Here is a 13,630-nt window from a genome sequence, read left to right on the forward strand (position 1 = left end):
GGGCGCCGGGGGTGCGGACACGTGCGTGCGTGTGTGTGTGTGTGTGTGTGTGTGTGTGTGCGCGCGCGCGCGCGGGGTGGACCCCCGGGGCGCGCGAGCCGGGCTCGTGGGGACGCCGCCACCGCGTGAGAAAGTGGCCCCCGGGCCCCCGGCGCGTCCTGCGCCCGGCCCACGCCCCGGGGCAGCTGCTGCACGGGTGCCGGGGGTGGGCGCCCCCCGTGACAGGTGATGACCGGGTCCCCGGCTGAGCGCGGCCGCTGCTGTGTGTTACGGATGGCCAGGCTGTTTGGCCAAGTCCGGCCGCCCGGGTGGCAGGAGGGCAGGCGCTGCTGATCAGCTGGTCAGGAGGGGCCGGCCTCCCTCTCCTGCCCCAGCCCGGGTTCACCTGCCCAGGTGCCAAGGCCCGTCCGCCCCAGCCGGGCGTTTTCTCTCTGCTGGGCTGGGTCCGGAGGGCCAAGGGACTGGCCGCTCCCGGCCCGTGCTCCCTCTCCGCCCCGACGGCCAGTGGTGCCCGTCTCTCCAGCTGGGTTCCTGGATTGTCACCTTGCGTTGTCCCCTCGGCCCTGGCCAGGGACTCCCTAGAGGGGCGGCCAGGTGGGATGGGAACCGGACCCCGGCCATGGCTGGTCAGAGCTTTTTTCTTCCCGCACCACTGGGCCCCCGGGCAGGTCTGGCGCTGGTTTTCTATGCACCAGGATCCCCAGCAAGGGCCTGTGACAGGGCGCTGGGAGGGAGTGTCCACCTGGCCCGGTGCCACCAGCCCAGCCCAGCCCTGCCCCAGCCTCCGCTCAGGAGAGGGGCCTAGCCGGGTCGGGCCGGCTTCAGCAGGAGGCAGCCTGAGCCCTGCCCAGCTGTCCGGGTGGGCAGAGCAGGTGGGGCTGCCCGCTGCCGTCTGGCGGTGACCAGGGCCCCTCCGGCCATCCCATCGACTGGTTTTCCCGGGAAGGCCCACACCTGGCTTCGCCCCAGGCCTGGCTCCTACCTGGTGCCACTGTCAGCCTTGGGGACGTTTCCAGCTCTCTCCAGTGGCAGAGTCCAGGCACTCCCCGGGGCCGTGCGTGGAGGGGTCCTTGCGGGGAGGGGGCCGTTGCTGCCGCGACCCCCCTCCCCCTCCCGTCCTGAGCTGGCTCGTGGCAGGGAAGGTGTGCCGCGTCCCGGCCCTCCGTCTCCTCCCTGGGCCTGGCAGTGCCCGCCGAAGTCTGATGAAACACTTTGAAAGCGTCTGCACAGCCAGGCTGCACCTGGAAGCACCTGGATTCGGGCCCGGGGGTCTCTGCGCGCCCCCCGCTCTGCAGCTGGGCTCGCTGTCTCCTTTGTCACTCCGCAGCCTCAGCCCAGGTGCAGTGCACACGGGCCAGCCAGGCGGTGGGGCTTCCCAGCAAGAAGCTGGGCTTTCGTGGTCTGCGCTCTCTCTGTCTCTGTCTTGCTGTCTCTCTCTCTCTCTGCCTCACTGTCTCTCTGTCCCTGTCTCTTGTCTGCCTCTCTTTCTCTCTCTGTGTCTCTCTGTCTCTCTGTCTTTATCTCTGCCTCTCTGTGTCTCTTTCCCGGTCTCTCTCTGTCTCTCAGCTCGGACCCGTGCTCCGGTGGAGAGCCCCGTGCCTGCCTTTCTGAGGGAGCCCAGGGGTCCTTCCCGGGGGTCCGCATCCGTGTGGTTCTCATGAAGTCTCTGAGTCGGTCGGTGACTCTTGCCGGGGGCCCGACGTTCGTTGCTCTCGTCCCTGTGCTCAGGGCAGGTGCGTCTGCCAGGTGAGCGTGGCTCCTGACCCCGTCCGACGGGGACTCCTGTTCCTGCAGTCTCGCCCACGGCGTCGCCTCTCCCGGGCCTGGCGTGCGCGGCGAGACTCTGGCATCTGTCGTCTGGCTGGGCCGCGTGTGCAGGATGAGGCTGGGAGGGAGCGTGACGCCGCCTGTGCCACCGAGGTTCCACGTCGCGTCCCTGGAAAGGAGGCTCTGAGTCGCACCCAGCCCCATGCGCCCGCCGGCCTCTGCCCGCCTCGTGGCTGCCCGTGGCTCTGCTTGTTGCAGGTTGCAGGAGGCCGTGGGCTCCACGGAGGCGCCGTCACGTAGAGTCTGGCTTTGCAGTGGCCAGGTCCGAGGGCCTGACTGCAGGCCGGGGGCTGCGCCGTGGCCTTTGGGGGTACGTGGACTCAGGGGGCTGCCCCGGCAGCCAGCCTTGGCCGGCCTGAGCGCAGGACTGGCCGGATTCGTGGCCGGCGTCGGTCTCTCTGAATCCCAAAGTGGAGATGCCGGGACTCAGCATGGCGCTGGCATGTCCTTGCAGCCCCTCTGAAGGTCCCATGTTCCCCCCTCCCCACCTGCCACTCACCAGAGGCGTCCGGTGGCACCGGCGTCTGCAGGGTGGGCCTGTGCCTTCTCCAACTTCCGCCGAGGAGTCTCTGCTCTGCAGATGCCCCTCGAAGGCTTGCCCCGCCTCCGTGACCGCGACACAGGTGAAAGTCCAGGCGGGCGACCCTGTGCAGGAAGGAGCCCATGTGCGCGGCTGGTACTCGGAGCTCCCCGAGTGAGGGTGCCGCGGGGGCCTGGCCTTGGGGCCGTGCGCAGTGGGCGTTGAAAGCGTTGCTTGGCTCTGGGAATTGACGTTTCTTCCTTCTCTAATTCACGTGTCGGGAACTTAAGGCTTGTGACCTAAATATCTGGAGTTTTTAATTTTTTTTTTTTTTGCTTTTTTGGGTCACACCCGGCGAAGCTCAGGGGTTCCTCCTGGCTCTGCACTCAGGAGTTACTCCTGGCGGTGCTCAGGGGACCCTATGGGATGCTGGGAATCGAACCCGGGTCGGCCGCGTGCAAGGCAAACGCCCTCCCCCCTGTGCTATCGCTCCAGCCCCTGGAGTTTTAAAATTTTTAAATTAAAAAAGTGTAATGGTTTTGTGCGGGTCTGGGTTTGGGCCACACCTGGCTGTGCTCCGGGGTCACTCCAGTTCTGTGCCGCGGGTTGGACCGGGGTTGGCTGCATCCAGGGCCAGCACCTCTCCAGTCTTGTCCTGCCCCTTGGACCCCCGCGGCTTGGGGCTTGCGGGGGAGTGTCGCCTCTGATGATGCTCAGGGGTCCTGACCCTACTGTTGGGGTCCAGAGGGGAAGGGGTTGCCTGAGCGTGTGGGCGTCTCCTGGCCTGGGGATGCCCGGGCCACGCTCGGCAGCCTGAACGGCGGGTCCGAGTCTCATTTCCGAAGCTGCTGGGGGTGGGGGTGGGGCTGAGATGGAGGAGTCAACTGTCCCTGCCGTGCCAGCCACACGCGGCCGCTCAGCTTCCTTCCCAGAAGCGGGTAATTGGGCGTGCGCCAGCTCTCAGCCCGCCCTCTGGGGTCCCTGTGGCTTCTGTCCCAGCCCCAGGGACAGCCCAGGGGGACTCAGTCCCCCCATCACAGGCCTGCCTGAGCCCTCCCGGGAAGGGGCCTCTGCTCAGGGACCCTCGGGAGGTCCCTGTGAGTTGCCTGGTGGTAGCGTCAGGGTTGGCAGGGCACTGAGCCCCGGCCCTGCCACGCACTTGCCCAGGGAGGGGGGGCACCGCTGCTCCCCAGCACGGGGTGACACACGCGGCTCCATCCCCCCCTGCCTCCCCCCTAGGAGAGGGGGAGAGGAGGAGGCAAGGGGAGGGGTGAAAGGGGAGGGGCGAGGGGGCAGAGGAGAGGGGGAGAGGGTAGGGGTGAGGGGCAGAGGAACGCCCCATGGCCAGCGTGGTGCTCTGTTAACCGGCCGGTCTCCTTTCGTGCGGACGGTCAGCACCTCCTGGTCCCCTGACGCACACCCAGGTGCACCCGGCGCCAGCCTGAACCCTTGGACCCTCGCGCCGGACTGCCATGTGGGTCTGAAATAGCTGGCGAGGGCCCCTCCCGCCGCCCCCACCCCTGCAGGGACAGGCAGGGAGCTGGTTAGGGGCTGGCTGCAGCGTGGGGTCCGCGCCTGTGGTCTGTGATGCTGCCGTCTCGGGCTCGCCTGTCCCCTGCAGGCCCAGCGCAGCCCGTCCTGACACCCCTCCGTCACTCTCGGACCCCTCTGCGCCCACTTCTGTCCTGTCTGTGAAGCGTCCCTCTGGGTCCCATGCTGTCCTTCGAGGTGGGCCTGCCCCTGTCCCGGCCTGGCCTGCCACCGGCCCCCAGTCTGCGGACCCTGGGCTTCTGGAGAGCAAGGAACCAGCCCGGGCACCCCAGGGTCTCTGGGAGGGCCTGGGTCTCACCAAGATGCCTGTTTCCTGGGGATCGGGACTCTCATCCCCACGCAGGGGGGAAGACCTTGTGATCTGGGTCCCGGAGGCAGGGAACGGGGGGCTTCAGGTTTGGGTGTGTTACCGGGGGTGGTCGGGGAGGCAAAGTTTGGGGTGGGAGTGGACGCCGGCCCGCGCTGCTGTGTCACCGGGAGGGCAGAAGCCGAGCGTGGCCGCCGGCAGGGCCTGGGCAGTAGGCCGGTCCCCTTCACCCCGACTCCCGCCCGAGGTCTGCAGCGGGCCTGAGGCTGGGCTCTGGCGTCGCGGGCTGGGGGCTGAGCTGTTCGGGGATGCCCCGTTGGGCTCCTGCCGTCCCCACCATCAGCCGCCTGGAGGGGACAGCTGAGCCCAGGGCCTGCCCCATGGGCCTGTCCCTCCCCGAGGGGCCGGGGCCAGCCTGCTCCCGGGGGCTTCTCCCCGTGCCCGTCGGGCGAGCCGAGCCGGGCAGATGCCGTGGGGTGCAGCTCCCCGGGCGCCAGACGGTTCTGTCAAAGGGTGAACTCTGTGTTATTAGCGGCTTGAAAGGGCTGCCAGGAGCCCGAGGAGGTGACTCAGAAGGCAGAAGCAGCCGCTGGAGCAGCTGCAGGAGCCTTCAGAACAAACGCGCGTCCCCATCGCTCCCCGGGCCCAAACGGGCTCTGGGTTTCCTTCAGACCAAAATCCCTCATTTCCCCCCACCCCGGCCGCTGGGCCCGCAGGTGTTTGCCCAGCCTGGGTCTCAGTCCGCCTTGTTCTGACTACTGGTACGGTTTCCCGGCACTCAGACCAACGTGCGTGCGTGCGTGCGTGCGTGCGTGTGTGTGTGTGTGTGTGTGTCCCCGACTTGTTCTAACTACTGACTTGTTCTAACTACTGGTACGGTTTTCCTGCATTCAGGTTAATCTGTATGTGTGTGTGTGTGTGTGTGTGTGTGTGTGTGTCACTCTGGCTTGTTGTAACTACTGGTACAGTTTCCCCGGCATTCAGGCCAATGTGTGTGTGTGTGTGTGTGTGTGTCCAACTTGTTCTAACTACTGGTATGGTTTTCCTCCATTCAGGCCAATCTGTGTGTGTGTGTGTGTGTGTGTGTGTGTGTGTGTGTCTGTGACTCCGGCTTGTTCTAACTACTGGTACAGTTTCCCCGGCATTCAGTCCAACGTGTGTGTGTGTGTGTGTGTGTGTGTGTGTCTGTGACTCCGGCTTGTTCTAACTACTGGTACAGTTTCCCCGGCATTCAGTCCAACGTGTGTGTGTGTGTGTGTGTGTGTGTGTGTGTCTGTGACTCCGGCTTGTTCTAACTACTGGTACAGTTTCCCCGGCATTCAGTCCAACGTGTGTGTGTGTGTGTGTGTGTGTGTGTGTGTGTCTGTGACTCCGGCTTGTTCTAACTACTGGTACAGTTTCCCCGGCATTCAGGCCAACGTGTGTGTGTGTGTGTGTGTCTGTGACTCCGGCTTGTTCTAACTACTGGTACAGTTTCCCCGGCATTCAGTCCAACGTGTGTGTGTGTGTGTGTGTGTGTGTGTGTGTGTGTGTCCAGCCTTTGGGGTTCTGCCTTGACGCGGTTGAGTTTGGCGAAGCGGCTGCTCAGGCTTTGGTTATTTTTAAAACCCAGGGTTGCGGGTCCTGATCTGGAGCTTAGCTCCGTGATTCGTTCCCCTCCCTAAGTACCTTTCCCCCCCTGTGCCGTGCGATGCGCTCTGCAGATGTTGGGCCTAATCTCGGCAACAGCATCTGTTATTTCGTGCAGGGCCGCGGGCTTTGTGAGTGCCGCCGGGTGTTGGGCCCTGCCTTCCGGACCAGCCCGCCGGGGGCAGGCAGCCAAACTCCGTGCTCCCCGGGGAGGCTGTGTGTGTGTGTGTGTGTGTGTGTGTGTGTGTGCGCGGGGAGGGGCACTGCCCCACATGCCCCGACGACCCGAGGCTGGGTTTGGGATTTGGGGGTCCGACCTCCCCGTTTCTCGGCGGCCCCTTCCCCACTTAGAGCCGGCTTCACACCCCGAAGGGGCATCCCGGGAGGGTGGCGAGCAGAGGCTCTTCCTTGCAGGCGAGGGCAGCTGTGGGAGCCCGCTCAGTGTCTGCATGTGGGCTGGGAGCTGCTTCCCTGCAAGCGGGTGAATGCAGGCGGGAGGACAGGACCCGGCGGGGGGCGGGGGGCAGCACCCAGCAGTCCTTTCTCGCACCCCGGTCCGGATGGGTGGCCGCTGTGGTCTCAGTTGGTCCCATAGCTGCGCCCTGCAGGGGCTCCCCCGGCCCGTGACGGACACTTTCTGGTCGGCGTTCCCACAGGCGGCGGCTGTCTCCTCGGGCCGGCCCCGGCCGTCGGCTCAGCTGTTTTGGGCGTCCCCACCCCCCTCTCTTTCTGCCCTTCCCCCGTCTTTCTCTCTCTCCTTTTTTGAGGCTGGGAAACACTTCGTGGGTCTCCAAGAAGAGCTTCACATACCCGCCGGCCGCCGTGGTCGCCAGGGCCGGTGGCGCCCTGGGAATGTCACTGTTGACCGAGAGTAGCACAAGTCGCCCCATTAATAATCTCCGGCCCTTGGAGGTGTCTGTCCCCAGATGCCCGTGACTCTCCTCTGGTGACGGGCCCCAGGGCTGCTGGAAGGGGCTTCCCCCGAAGGTTGCATCTCTCTGATCTTACATGTAAGCGTGCTAGGATGTTGGGAGAAGGACGTGTGAGACTTTTTGGCTAGCTGCTCCTGCTGAGATGCTCATTACCTCCGGAGGGAGGGTGTGGGCAGGGGGAGCAGAGGGAGGGTGTGGGCAGGGGAGTCTGGGGATGAGGAGGAATTGATCCGGACAGACCGGTGCCCAGCAGGTCTGTGGTCAGCTGGCCTCTCCCGCCTGGAGGTGGGTGGGCCCCGAGGGGCTGGGCTGTTGTTTTCCTCTGAGCGGGGAGGGGGGCGGTGCCGGCTCACATCACCCCTGATATCGCATCACTGGCTCTGGGGGGGCGGGGGACACCCGGACAAACAGGACATTGTTTCTCTCCCCCTGGGCCGCCACCACCCAGCGCGGCCCCTGCGTTTCCACCTTCTGGGAAGTGGCCTTTGGGGTGGGCGGGGCGGGGGCTGGGCCCTGGTGCTGGGCACTTCTCTGGGCCCCGTGCCATGGGGCGGGGGGGGTGGGGGCATATGTGACACCCCCCCCGGGACGACCGTCACAGACTGACCAGGACACAGGAGGGGCCCGTCCCGGGCGGGATGGTCATCTCCGTGCAGTGGCCCTTGGCCCCGCCAGCCGGGACCCGCGCCCACACCCGGGGTCTCCGTGAGGATGTGCTACCCACCCGTCAGGGCCCGGCCCCCTCGTGCTCCTCCTTGAATTCCACCTTCTCCGTTTCGTTTGGTCAATGCGTCCGGTGGCCCCGTCTGCAGCCGCGGGTCCCTAGAGCCTGTCCCTGGGGCCGCCCCACCCCGAGGTGCTCCCGCCTGTTCCCGGGCACATCCTTGAACTGTTTTGCTTCTGTTGTTTGTGACGTGATGGCCTGAGGTACAAAAGGGGACCGGGCCTCTGGTGGCCGGCGCTGCCCATTCTCCAGGGGCTCTGTCCTTTGTTCTGTCCCTCGTCCCAGGGGCCGCTGGAAACCGGGGCCAGTCCCGGAAGCTCTGTGAGCTGGGACGGGGGCCAGGTGCGGGCGCGTGCGTGCGGGGGGTGGGGGGGGACAAGGACCTGCCTGCGTGGGCCTGACCTGCCCTAACTCCTGGGCTGATGAGAGGACGGGGGCGGGGGCCGTGTGTTCCTGCTCTCTAGTGCTGGAAACCGCCAGAACCCATGCGAGCATCTGTTGTGTTAGGTGTTTGTCTTGGGGGCCATACCCGGCAGCGCTAAGGGCTGACTCTGGTTCTGTGCTCAGTGATGACTCCCAGCTCTGTGCTCAGGGCTCACTCCCGGCTCTGTGCTCAGGGCTCACTCCCGGCTCTGTGCTCAGGGCCCATTCCTGGCTCTGTGCTCAGGGCTCACTCCTGGGGGGATTCAGGGGACCCAGCGTGGTGCCGGGCACTGACCCCACTTGGCCGCCTGCCTGCTGCCCCCTCTGTGGCCCCGCCCGCAGGATCTTACCTGGCCACCCCCGTGGCACAGGGCTGCTTTGGACTCTGGGGTGTGGGCATGTGTGTGGGGCGCCGACTCTCTCCCGGGAGACCCCTGGCTGTCAGCGCAGGGCGTGGGAGAAAGCCCCTGGGCTCCTGGGGGGAATCAGGCCGTGGAGGGGCCCCCTGGACACTGGGTACTGGGCATGTCCTCCTGGCCCACCCTGTGGGTGCCAGTCCCCAAGACCCCAGTTTGTTCCACGGGCTGCGTGGTCGAGCTGGGGCTGGGTAGGTGCCGCCTCCTCCAGGCAGACATCAGCCTCCTTCCTGTGCGTCTGGCTCCTGGGCTTCTCCCGGGGAGCCGACTGTCCCCTCCTGGGCAGGGGGGGACCCCGAGCGCCTGCCCCTCGCCCCGCGGTGGGTTTCTGTGTTTTACTGAGACCGGTCGCTTCACCCCGGCTTCTCGCCTGCGCTCGCCTTTCTGACCGTCTTCTGCTGGGGAGGGAGAACGTGATCCTGTCACCCCCCCCACGCCTGTTCCCCGCGGTGTCGGTTTCCGGGGCCCTTCACCTGTCACCGCCGCCCGCCTGCTCGCTCCGCTTTGTTCTCGATGGTTATTGCTCGTCTCCACTGAGCTGACGTAGCAGCAAGATGGGATCGGAGCTGCCCGCGTGTGCCTGCGCACGCACACACACACACACGTGTGCACACGCATATATGTGTATACGCACACATAAACATATGCCGTATGCATACACACGTAAACACACACATGCACAAATATATATATATATGCGCATGCTCACACGTGTGTGCAGTACATGTACACATCTTCACCGCACACAGTGCACAGCACACAGTGCACTCACATGCATACGTATACACACACCTGCACGAACACACGCACGTCCATACATGCATGCTCACACATAGGCATGCAGCGCACATACGCACACGTGCACATTCGTATCACAATGCATTCACATCCGTGTGCACATATGGACACAGTGTTCTCTCACATGCATGCACATGCACAACACACAGGCTCACTAGGTCATATGCACACACCTATGCAGCACACGGTGCACCTGTCTTACATATGCGCACATGCGTGCGTGCCACACGTGTGCACACAGACATGTATGCACCCAGTATATATGAGACACATGCACGCGCAGTGTACACGCAGTGCACACAACACAGTGATCACACAGGCATGCAACACATACGAGCATACTCGTGCGTGTATACACACATACACGTGCACACACACAGCGGTGAGGACTCGGCTCTCAGGTCTTCGTCTGGAGCTCTTGGGGGGTCCTTGGTGGCTGTGGGCGCTGCGGGTCTGTCTGCGCAGCCGCACGGCCTCGAGCTCTGACCCCGAGCCGGGCGAGGAAGCCCCACGTCCCCCTGCTGCAGGGTTGCCGGGTGTGGGGTGCTGTGGCCACCTGCTGGGCTGGACGCCGTGTCCCCGTAACTCCTCGGGCCCCGGTCGGGACGAGAGGGCCGTGCTGTGCTTCTGCCCGAGTCTGGCTCTTGTCTCTGTGTCGGTTCCAGAGTCCAGCCCGTGTCTCCGTGTCTAGGGTCCCACCTGTGTCTCTTTGTGTGTTCTTGAATCCACCTGTGTCCACGTCTGTTCTTGCATGCGGCCCATCCATGTGCCCGTGTCTCTTTTCGAGTCCTCCTGAACACAGCCTGGCGGTGCTTGGGCCTTCCTTCCGAGTCTATGCTCAGTGCTGCCTCCAGGCAGGGCCAGGGATGGAGCCTGTGCCAGCTCTGACTCTGTCCCTCTCTCCCGCCTCCGGGCTGCTCCTTGGAGCCGACTGGCGTCACAGGACCATAGCCCAGGTGACTGGGGGGTGACCTGAGCCCGGGGATCCCTGAGCGGCCAGCCACGTCTCACCCGTGCACTCTCGGGTCAGAGTCTGTGATCTCTGCGGCCTCCTCCTGACTCCAGAGTGACTGCCATCGCCCCGTCCATTGCTCTCTAGTCTCGAACCCCACCTGCAGCCTGACCTGGTCTGGTGGAGGAGGGCCGGGGGTGGGTTGCCCGAGAATGTCAGCGTTTCACACTGTGACTGAAGGAGATTCTGTGAGGGAGGAAGGCCTCTGTTTGCGTGGGGACCCCGTGGTCAGCGCTGGACTCTCCTCAGTGCCCCGGTCTCTGGGACTTTGTCGTCCCTCGCATGGGACCCCACAGCCCTCCGTCTTCTGAGTCCAGTCAGCCATTGGTGTTGTCACTTCTGCGGGCCTGTGGCCATCCCGGCTGGACTCGCTGTCCCTGCCCCTGTCCTGGTCCCTCCCCAGACCCTGGTCTGCAGCAGAGCCCCAACTCCGAGTCTCCCCGTGGACGAGCCTGAGTGTCTGAGGGCGGCCAAGCCCTGGGCTTGCCACTTCCACGTTGCTGCTACCACAAAGCCCACTCTGGTCCCGAGTTCCAAGACTGATGGGCCATGCTCTGCCCGCAGCTCTGCTAGGTGCGTTTTCCACGGTGACATCCCAAATTCAGACCCCGGAGCCGAAAACCTGGGGTGAAAGCAACATTAAGAAAGAGAAACTCAGAAGGGGCCAGGGATGCGGCCCAGTGGTTAGCGCACCTTTCCCATGTACAGGGGCCCTGGGGTGCCGCACAGGGGTATTGAGGTGTGACTTGACCTGGCGATGTTCTTGGGGGTTCTGGCTTCGGACAACGGGGCTTTTCTTTCTTCAGCAGCGAGTCCACGTGGCGGGAGCCGGTAGTCGCTGGTCAGCGCAGGTCAGCACAGCCAGGGCCCTCGACCCGCGGGCGGGCCCCGTGCCAAGTCCTGGGTTTCACTTTCCCGCTGCACGACTGGGCGGGTGCAGGTGGGCGCGCCCCGCTCCTGTTTGCCCTGGGGTGGGGTGTTTCCTGCCGAGCCCGTGATCGTGACTGGCTCATCCCTGCCCATGTCCACCTGTCTCTGGGGGTGCTGGGAGGTGCCGCCCCGCTGCTCCCCGGATTCTGCTCTGTCCTGCGTGTTGGCGGGTGTCCAGCCGTGCTTGTGCCGAGGACCAGCTTGGAGTGAGGTGAAAACTGACCTTTTGTCTGGGAGTTTGAGCCCATCCGGGGTGCTTGTGGGGGCACAGTGGACGCTCTGGGCCTGTGAGTGGCAGGGCTGGGTGCCTGCAGCTTCCTGTGCACATTTCAGGGGGGCTTGACACCCCCACCCCCGCCCTCAGCTCCCGTTGCTCCCCCAGAGGTGCTGCACGAACCCCTGTCCAGGTCAGTGGCCTTTGCCAGTCCACCTGCCTCTGCCCCTGCCCGCGTGGCTGGCCGGGGTGTTGGGACAGGCCGACGGGGAGTGGCTGGGATCAGGCCTGGGAGGGGGCCACATGCACCCCTGCTCGCTGGCCCGGCCATGTGGTGACAGGGACGCTGACTGGCAGCACTGGTGCCCAGAGGAGATGCGGTGGAGTGGTTCTCGCTCTGGGGGGCTGGAGAGGGTCTTATGCTGCACGCCCCCAGCCTTGAGTCCTGAAGGTGGGTCTGCAGGAAGGAGGGTCCTTGCCCGTCACCCCGGGTGGTGTGGGGGCTCATCCCATCACGGATGGACAGCAGCTGCCATAGCATGATGGGGAGAATGGGGCCGCTGTAAGGAGGGACTCAGGGAGGGAGGGGCCGGCTGATGGGGCGCCCCTCGGGAATCTCGCTGGGTCTACGTGTCCACCCCACGTGTGGCGGCCTCCAGTGGCACTGCCCCTTTCGGCTTGGTTGCTGCCGCTGGTCCTGCTCCGAGTCCCTGTCCAGCGCCCTCCCGGCCCATTGTGCCCCCTTCCTTGCCTACTGTCCCCGTCCACCCTGTCCAGACTCGGCGGCCTCTCACCTTCCCAGCCGGTGTCCCTTGCGCTGTAGGTGGGAGGATAGGGTCCTACCCCTGTCTCCTGGCATCGCAGAAGCCTCCACCACCCACAACTTCCCTGGAGCCCTCTGTCGGGTGTGGGGGCCTCATTCTGCACCACCGGGCCCCCAGTGGGTGTTGAGACGCACACGTTCCCGCGTCCTGATCGCCCCCCCTGCAGCTTCAGTACTGGGTTTCACTTTCCCGCTGCACGACTGGGCGGGTGCAGGTCACTGCGGGCAGTGCTGCAGGAGGCGGGTGCAGGTCACTGCGGGCAGTGCTGCAGGAGGCGGGGGTGCAGCAGGGCAGGGACGCTTCCCACACGAGGCTCAGGCCCCAGAGCAGCGTGCACACACACAGGAGCACACAACAGGCCCCTGTACCCCCGAGCTCTGCTGTGTGTCTCAGCCAGGTGGCAGCCTCAGCCCCGCCCTGCGCTCAGCCCCGCCCACTAGGCCCCGCCCCACACCCAGCCCCGCCCACTTAGCCCTGCCCTCGCTCAGCCCCGCCCCTCCCTCAGCTCCGCCCACTTAGCCCTGCCCTCGCTCAGCCCCACCCGCACTCAGCCCCGCCCACTTAGCCCTGCTCCTCGCTCCGCCCCTCACTCCGCCCCGCCCACTCAACCCCGCCCACTTAGCCCTGCCCTCGCTCAGCCACGCCCACTTAGCCCTGCTCCTCGCTCCGCCCCTCACTCCGCCCCGCCCACTCAACCCCGCCCACTTAGCCCTGCCCTCGCTCAGCCCCGCCCCACGCTCAGCCCCGCCCCTCACTAAGCCCCACCCACTCAGCCCTGCCCTCGCTCCGCCCCGCCCCTCACTCAGCCCCACCCACTCAGCCCCGCCCCTCCCTCGGCCACTCCCCAAGGCCTGTCCTGGGGACTGACTTCGCCCATCCTGGACCTGAGTGGGACCTCAGTCGCCCATGGAAGCTCCCCACTGGGCAGCCGTGCCCGGTCGCAGCCGGGTTCCCCGAAGCCCTGCACCCCGAGGGGCCACCCGGCCGGCTATGAGCTGCCCTTCCTGTCAGTGTCCGGGCTGGGGGTGTCCAGCTGGGCCCCAGTCTGGAGCTGGGGGGCACGGTCACTGGGCCTGTCAGGTTAGAACCGCCCGCGTCTGCGCCTGCATGTGCGTGTGTGTGTGGGGGCATGTTGTGTGCTCCTGTGTGTGTGCACGCTGCTCTGGGGCCTGAGCCTCGTGTGGGAAGCGTCCCTGCCCTGCTGCACCCCCGGCTCCCGCAGCACTGCCCGCAGTAGCCAGCGTCTGGAACCCTTCCAGTGCCTTGGGTTGCTCTTGGCGTTTGGGCCACACCCGGGCCTGCAGTGCTCGGCCGTGCGGTGCCAGGGATTGGACCCAAGCCCGCCCCACGCTGAGTCGCCAGCACGAAACTCTCCTGCGTATGGTGCTTTGGGTACTGTGGGCATGGTGGCCCCGACTGACCTGTGGGGACGGTGGCCCCGACTCTGACCTGTGTGGCCCTGGCAGCCGGGGAGGGTCTCAGGAGAGCATCCTTCCTGGCTACGTGTCCTCTTGTGGTTGTTG

General features: G+C 65.6%; 1 protein-coding gene across 5 annotated transcripts in view; it reads left to right on the forward strand.

Annotated features, from left to right (window-relative positions):
• Window positions 1–13,630, forward strand: part of AGAP1 (ArfGAP with GTPase domain, ankyrin repeat and PH domain 1) — a 502,434-nt gene that overhangs the window by 209,216 nt on the left and 279,588 nt on the right. The gene's annotated exons all lie outside the window — the stretch shown is intronic.

Source organism: Sorex fumeus, unplaced genomic scaffold (genome assembly GCF_029834395.1).
Source record: "Sorex fumeus unplaced genomic scaffold, SorFum_2.1 ptg000005l, whole genome shotgun sequence".
NCBI lineage: Eukaryota > Metazoa > Chordata > Mammalia > Eulipotyphla > Soricidae > Sorex > Sorex fumeus.